Consider the following 8,532-nt stretch of genomic DNA (forward strand, 5'->3'; position numbering starts at 1 on the left):
CGGTAAAAATAAAAGCAATATTATGAAGCCTTATTAAGCAAATGTTTAATATTTGTCTTCTGTTGCAAACCAAGATGCAAGATTGTAGGAGTAGGAACTATCTCTGTGTCAGGGAGAAACATTGCAACCGCACTGGGTTCTCTCTGAGAGATGAACAGTGGATCAGTACTGCCACCTCTTGGCGCCAGGTTGCAATGATGGCGTTTTGTTTGTTTGCTCTGTAATTCAAATCAGAAATAATGGCATGAGTTGTGTAGCGATGGTTTTGAATGGAATGACCTTGTGACAGAAGCCCAGTTTTCTTTCTTCATGTTTAGACTACTTGAGCATGTGAACATTTGTGAATGATTAGCGGTTTGCTCGTTTTGGTCCACGTTTGAAGGCAAGAAGAATCAGCAGAATGTCAGCAGAAGAAGAAGAAAGATATGTTTTTTCTCCCCTGTTTTGAGAGCACTGGCACAGAATTTGTAATGATAAGGAAAGCAAGACGGGGCTTAATCAGGGATGGGTGATATTATCATCATCATCATCACTTTATATGAAGATGAATATGCCAATTGTGTTATATTGCTACAGTTTCCTAGATTGGAGCTGAATTTTCTTCAAGCAAGATAGGAAACGTCAGGGTGGATCTGAGAGTAAGGAGTAAAAGATCATCTCAGGGAAGGAACCACCATCATCTTGCAAACATCTGTCTCTCCATAGGTACCCGTGGTTCTGGAATAGAATGGACTACAGGGGGTCTACAGATAAACTATGTGATTGATGTTAAGCCTAGGTTATCACTGCCTTTATAAGCCATGGATAAGAGTCTAAAACATGATGGCAAACTCCTAGCAAAGGAACAGCTGGGTTCCAGATGGGTTAAGAAGCAACCATATTGAAGGCAAGTGGGAGGGGGGTTCAGGTAATACAGTACAAATGTGGAGAACTAAATTTAAGATTGGGGGAAAATTAGAAACAGAGATAAACCAAAGTTCTCAGATTTGCACATTCCTACCCAGCATCTAAAATGAGCAGATTAGCAGTTCTCCTTGTTTCCCCTCCAGTTAATAATAATAATAATAATAATAATAATAATAATAATAATAATAATAATAATGGTTTTATTTGTACCCCTCCCATCTGACTGGGTAGCCCCAGCCACTCTGAGCGGTTTCCAACATACAAAAACATAGTAAAACATCAAACATTAAAAACTCCCCTGTTCTTAATTTTAGTGATCCACATCAGTTTGTTCCACATCAATTTTATCTATTTACAAGTCCTCATGAAAATCCATCAGTATTGTACTGCAGACTTCTAATGTGTACATCATTGTATGCAACTTTGCCTGATATCCATGTTTTTACAATTTCCCCTAAAATCATGCATTTTGTGTTGTTTTCACGAATATAGGCATTATTATGCACACTACTTGGAGGGAGAACAGCACTGCAAAATGGGACAAAGTGCACATTTAGAAGGAAGGCCGTATCTCAGCTCACATTCTGTTTCGGGAAGAGCAAATTAGGCGAATTCACCTATAAATGCAATTGAAACCTAATTTCTCCACCATTCCTTATGTTGAGTACTGTGCTGACATAGAGTGTGGAGCACCAAGGGTTAATTATGCATGGGAGAGGTCTGGGTTAGAGTCAGTGGCACATCGAGTTTCAGAACGGGAATACCCTGTGACCATTCCATTATTGCAATGCTGCCCGTTATATGATTGCTAACATCTTTCGGCAACTGGGATTTGCTCATCAAGTGTCCTCAAGAGTCTTTCCATTCTGTGTATCTTTACTGCCACTAAAGAAGCTACAATGGTGAAGAGACAAAAAGATCGCCACCTAGATTGGTGACACGTGTCTGTTGACTTCTGGACCAGCATGTATAGTTGTGTGCCATCAAAGTTTTAAGGTCTTGGGAACTCTCCTTTGCACTTTCAACAGGAGGCAGCAGTTCCCATGGCTTTTCCATCCAACAGGCTGGGGTCAACTCAGCAGGCATTTACCCTTCCCAAGGGCTCCTGAACAGAGTCTGGATCCAGTGTACTTTATGCATGCTTATTTTAAACTGGTGTAATTTACACTGAGGGACGCGGGTGGCACTAGGGACATGGGTGGCACTGTGGGTTAAACCACAGAGCCTAGGACTTGCTGATCAGAAGGTCGGCAGTTCGAATCCCCGTGACGGGGTGAGCTCCCATTGCTTGGTCTCTGCTCCTGCCAACCTAGCAGTTCGAAAGCATGTCAAAGTGCAAGTAGATAAATAGGTACCGTTCCGGCGGGAAGGTAATCTGTGTTTCCGTGCGCTGCTCTGGTTCGCCAGAAGTGGTTTAGTCATGCTGACCACATGACCCGGAAGCTGTACGCTGGCTCCCTCAGCCAATAAAGTGAGATGAGCACCGCAACCCCAGAGTTGGCCACAACTGGACCTAATGGTCAAAGGTCCTTTTAACATACTTAGGCTTAGTCTTCCCTTTAATTTACACTGGTTTACCATACTTAGGCTTGGTCTCACCATCTGTAGTAGTGATGATATTTCCAGCAAAAATAAAGCTGAAAAATAAACCACATGACTCCTAACTATGAATCAATTTTCAGTGTGTTGATCCGGTACCATCCCCTTACATGCATGGATAGGGGATGTAATGAAAACCTCCCTAATATTATTTTTCAGGTGCAATTTTCAGGTGCAATTAGCAGTTATGGGGGAGCAGGGTGGGTGGGTGAGGACTCAAAATAAGGATTGTAGCACAGGTCAACATTAAACAATAGGAGAGATTAAGTGAATCATTTTTAACCTTCCCAATGTTTGTAGGTTGTCCTTGCTGAAAAAGAACAACACTGCAGCCATTTTCTGAGATTTAATAATATCAATTCTCTCAGAAGGGACTACCATGCCTGCAAATTTCATCCAGTTCTGCCAAAGGGGGGGAAAGAGTATAGCATTTTTATTTTGTTTTCCCTGTAATTAGTGAATGCAGGAAGCATGAAGCCTTTTTTCCAGACCAAGATTCAGATATAGACCAGAAGCTAAACTGAACAGCCTCTGAAGCTTTTTTTGACTCAACAACTGGATGTTTTCACTAAATCTGGTTCTTTTTTGAAGCACAAAATATCTGGGATGAATTCTGTGATTGGTGCACAGCCCAATTAAATATGTGAGAGACCTGAGAAACAGCTTTTTAAGAAGCAGGCAAAGACCATCTCATCAACAAATCAACAAATATAGCAGATACTCTACGTAAGCCTTCCTCAATCTGCACAGCAAACATTGTCGTACTCCAGTTCCCATAATTCCTCCCCATTAGTCGTGCTTGCTGAGGCTGATGGGAGTGGCACTTCAAAATATCTAGAGGGCACCAGGTTGGGAAAGATGTCTCCTCCTCGTTGATGTATTACATGTGTTTTCATGTCTATTGCACAAACTTTGTGTCAACCATGTCTCATATCATGTTGTCAGCTCTGTCATTAAAATAAGAACTGTGCCAAATTTTAAGGGAACAAAATTGAAATTATTTATTTAAATAATTGCAAGAATTGTCAATGCCTGAAACCATTTGACTTGTCTGTCAGGACTAGGGTTGCCATATTTAAAAAAGTGAAAATCCGGACACCAAAGTTGTTGCGCTTTTGAGCCTTTGTAGGGGGCAAATTGTAACACTGTTTGAAAATCCCCTTCCCTGGCTACACACTGGTGACTGGCTCACCTCCTGCAGCCCCTGTTGACTCAACATCCAGAGCGGGACCAGCTGCCACCAGGAGCTGCCTTGGCTACCTCTCCTCACACCAGAAAACCCTGAACATATAGCAGCCCTACTTAGGACTGACCTCCCAAAACTTACATTTCAAGCGTATAACAAATAAGTCTTGCAAAGTGATAGTGTGGGACCCGAAGCAGATTCATTTCAATGTGCATTTAGAGGGCTTTATTGTACTGCTACACTGGGAATGGTTTGTTTTTTTAAAAAATGGCTGCAAATAGCCTGGAAAAAAGAACATCTGAGGTGTTTGGGCATGAAAGAATAAGTTCCTGCATCTTTCTGGTTGGCATGAAGGCTGTGCTCCTTTCTCTAATAAGCTATTTTAAATCCAGAGAGAACGACCCCAAAGTAAGTCATCTTTAAATCACCCCCTGAGCTGTATATTTAAGGATTTTCTTCCAACGTCTTAAGTGACAAGCACCGAAACCACAGCACTTAGAAAATGCACTTCCTTGTGTCAAAATGTTGGGCATTAATTCCACTGGAAGATATTTTCTTTCAGTCTAAGCAACAAAGACTTACATTAGCCAGGGAAACATAAATCCAATTAATTCTCCTATTGAGTTTAGCTTTAGTTTGGAAGATGATACATTATCTGATATTGTGCCTGAGGGGAAGGGCAAAAAGGGAGCACGTGTTGGCCAAATAACCTAGCCATCTCAATACCAGCATTCATTGAAATTAAAGTATTGATTGTAACTAGATGCTAAGGGTTATACTCTGCATTAGTATTCAGCTACAGTTAAGGCTGAGGAGAAGCCCAGTCACTGAAAATGAGTTTGGCACATTTCAGATGTGATCTGAGCTTCCAGATCAGTACCCACCAGTTTTCTTAAGGATATATTTCAGCTACCCCAAGTTCCACCATTACTACTCATTCTAATGCCAATCTGTTTCAAGCCTAAACAGCTTCCAGCCAGATTATCCAAAGGATCCCATTTACCCATACTGAGATCCTCTCTGAGACCCTTCTTCCTGCCCCCAGGATGGTGGTTATGAGGTAGTAAGAGTGGAAGAGAAATTTGATTCATTTTGCATTTCTAGGTGAACCAATTTAATTAGTGCTTTCCAAAACAATGTAGGAACTGAAACACAGTCGTCCTTCAAAGTTCATGCTTCTCTGAATGTTGCAGTACAGTTCTCCAACCAAGCAATGCATACAAGAACTTGTCTACTAGGCTAAAGTGGACAGAAGCATGCCTATATTAGTGAAAATAGCATACAAAATATATTTCGGCAAAATATCGAGCAAAATCACATACAGCCACGTGTGTATTACAATACATTTGTACTACAGGGCTGCTGAATTTTCAGGAGGATGTATTTTTCAAAAATTCACAAAGTATGGAGAAGTGAACTTAAGAGTGGAGTAATGAGAAAACGAGAGAAACAAAAACTGATTCATTTGCCCATCCCTGCTAGTCAGAGAGACTTCTCAAAGTTTAACACTTATGGAACACCCTCCCCACAAGCTATGGTCCTTTAGGTACCAGGTGACAACATTCTCCTTGCACCAAATTATTCCCCCAAAGGTTGCCTGCTGATTCCTAGCTACTGCACTCTTTTAAGATGGTTTCTGCTGCTTGTATTTTTACAACAGTTTTTTAATGTTTAAATTCTGGTCTGTTCATGTACTTTCACAGAACAATCCTGCTGATAGAAATCTGTTGTAAATCAACCCCATTCCACACTCTGTTCAGGAGGACTTTGGAGGAATTTGATTTACACAGCTTGTTTGGCTGGCTAAGTTCTGCTGGGTTGCTAAGTCACATGACTGAGCTGAAAAGGATTTGAAGTAGCTGTGAGTGTCTCCGCCATGCCCCTGAAGTGCCTCTTTTTGACAACTTATGCCAGTGGTGTCCAAACTTTTTTCAAAGAGGGCCAGATTTGATGAAGTGAAGGGCTGTGAGGGCCAACCAAAGAGCCAACCAAAGTTGTTGACCTTTTTATGATTTTACCCTAAAGTTGTTGAGCTTTGTTTAGCATTGAAGTTCTTGAGCTCGGCAGCTGTCATTGGACTCCAACTCCCATCAGCCCTGGCCATTGGCCATCATACCTATATATGAGGGACAGATAACTTGCCTACACCCCATGCCAGTAGTTTCAGCTTCTTGATGCTGAAATGGGGAGTAACTGCATTGTTTCATGGTCCTAACATGAATCCTCCTTAGAGAAGAACAGGATGGAACCAGCATTTGTCTCCTTTCTGAAATGCCTTGCACTGCGCTGTGCCAAGGAAACGATTGCCTGGAAGTGTAAAATGTCTGATGTGCTCAAAAGTCAGAATATAACTTATAAACAAAATCATGGCTAATGTTGAATCCAACAATTTTGCTTAAGTTAACAAAATGGTTCATGTCAAGTAGTGACCCATATTCCAGGCATTGTGTACTTGGAGGGGGGTGGAAACATCATTCAAATTATTACTTTATGCTTATCTATAGTCTTGATTTGTTGACTTTGGCGCCAGGTAGGAGGCTGGAGTACATGAACTCTGATCCCGTTTCAACTCCTCTAAAATGTTACGGTCCAAGTGCAACCTTTCCCGGAAATCTGCAGAGCCGGGAAGAAATGTGCATAATTATATTTGTGCACATATTTAAGAGCAAGGTTGTTTTAATCGTGATTTCTAAAGTCCCCCCCCCCATTAAACGAAGCCAAAGATTTTACAATTTTAGCTAATTTCCCCGCACGAACGTAGCATTTTTAAAGCTACAAAAGCCGCCACTTGAAATTAGCTGAATAGAAGCCGGGTAGCTGATCGGTGGAAGCACGAACAAATGGAATGCAGCAGCCCTGACATGCTTCAAGACTTAATGGATCGTTTTAAGAGCCTGGGAATGATTAGGCTTGAGTGCTGCTGTACGAAGTCCTTAATTGATTGATTTGAGTTTGTGGTCAGAAAATGATTGTCAACTACATCTTATCTATAATTATCAGTAATCAAAGCCAGACTTCTTTCTTCTTAATCGTGCAATGTTCCATCAGTGCTCATGACACATGTGTGACTCAGCTACTTGTATGCAGTTGTCGAATAGCTGAGGTTTAAAGAACAAGAGGCCACCATTCTAGACACGCTATCCAGATTGTAAGAACACCCTTCTCTTCCTTATGAGGTAAAAGGAAAATAAAAGAGATTGATTTATTCCCTTGCCGAATATCGCAAATTGTGCTGAATGAAGATTGCGAGTTCTGTTAAGGCAATCTTATACACCTTTACTCAAAAGTAATTCCCACTTTTTTTCAGCAGAACTTACTTCTAAGCAACAGTGAATGGAACTGCGGTCCAGGTACCATTTGGCCTACTACTAGATTGCAAATCCTTTTCGCTGCAGTCACATGTGCAAAAGAGGTGGCTGTTTTATCTATTTTTATTCATTAATTCAATTTACAAGTTGCCAAATAAAAATATATTATCCAAGCAATGCACACAGTAAAAATAGACAACATTAAGACAGACAACCAAAAACCATAAGTCAATAAAACCATACAGCCATACAATCCAACATAGACACAAATCAGACCTCAGAAACCAGTCCAATTGGCATAACAGGAAAGCTCAGCACAGCTTCAAAAGGTGAAACAGACCAAATTGTCGTCATTCTACAGAGACTAAAATAAAAAATTTGAGTGCTTGCCTGCTTGCTTTAATATTTGTATTCCGCTTTTCCAACCACAAACATGGAGCTCAAAATGGTTCACAACATTGGTAAACACTGTAATACCAAATAAAGTGACATATAAATAAAGCAAACAACAACAATAAATTCATCAGACCAATGAATACAATTTAGTAAAATTATAGTAATTCAAAATATCAGAAAGAGCTGCTGAGCACCATCCCTGGGCTGGATGACATCCTCTCTCTAAGAAGGCGCTTCTTTGTTCAGTGCAGCAGGCAGCCCACTCCCAAGCTATAAGGTCTTTGATAGTTTTCAAACTGGACTTTTCCCACCTTGGCACCCTCCTGCTTGATCTGGGTGTAGATATGAAGTACGTTAACATATGATAAATGTTAAAAGATGTTGAAAAGCCTGAGAGTACAAAAATTGTCCACACCAGGCACCTGCCATTAAAAGTAGGCACCAGGCAAACCTATCTAGCTGAAAACCTAGATAGATAGATGATAGATGATAGATAGATAGATAGATAGATAGATAGATAGATAGATGATAGATAGATAGATAGATAGATAGATAGATAGATAGATAGATAGATGATAGATAGATGATAGATAGATAGATGATAGATGATAGATGATAGATAGATAGATAGATAGATAGATGATAGATAGATAGATAGATAGATAGATAGATAGATAGATGATAGATAGATAGATAGATAGATAGATAGATAGATAGATGATAGATAGATAAATAGATAGATGATAGATAGATAGATAGATGATAGATAGATAGATAGATGATAGATAGATAGATAGATAGATAGATAGATAGATAGATAGATAGATAGATAGATATAGATAGATAGATAGATAGATGATAGATAGATGATAGATAGATAGATAGATAGATAGATAGATAGATAGATAGATAGATAGATATAGATAGATAGATGATAGATAGAAGATAGATGATAGATAGATAGATAGATAGATAGATGATAGATAGATAGATAGATAGATAGATAGATAGATAGATAGATAGATAGATGATAGATAGATAGATGATAGAGATAGATAGATAGATAGATAGATAGATAGATAGATGATAGATAGATAGATAGATAGATAGATAGATAGATAGATAGATAGATAGATA

Source organism: Podarcis melisellensis (genome assembly GCF_964234715.1).
Source record: "Podarcis melisellensis genome assembly, chromosome: 3".
In the NCBI taxonomy this organism is placed as follows: Eukaryota; Metazoa; Chordata; class Lepidosauria; order Squamata; family Lacertidae; genus Podarcis; species Podarcis melisellensis.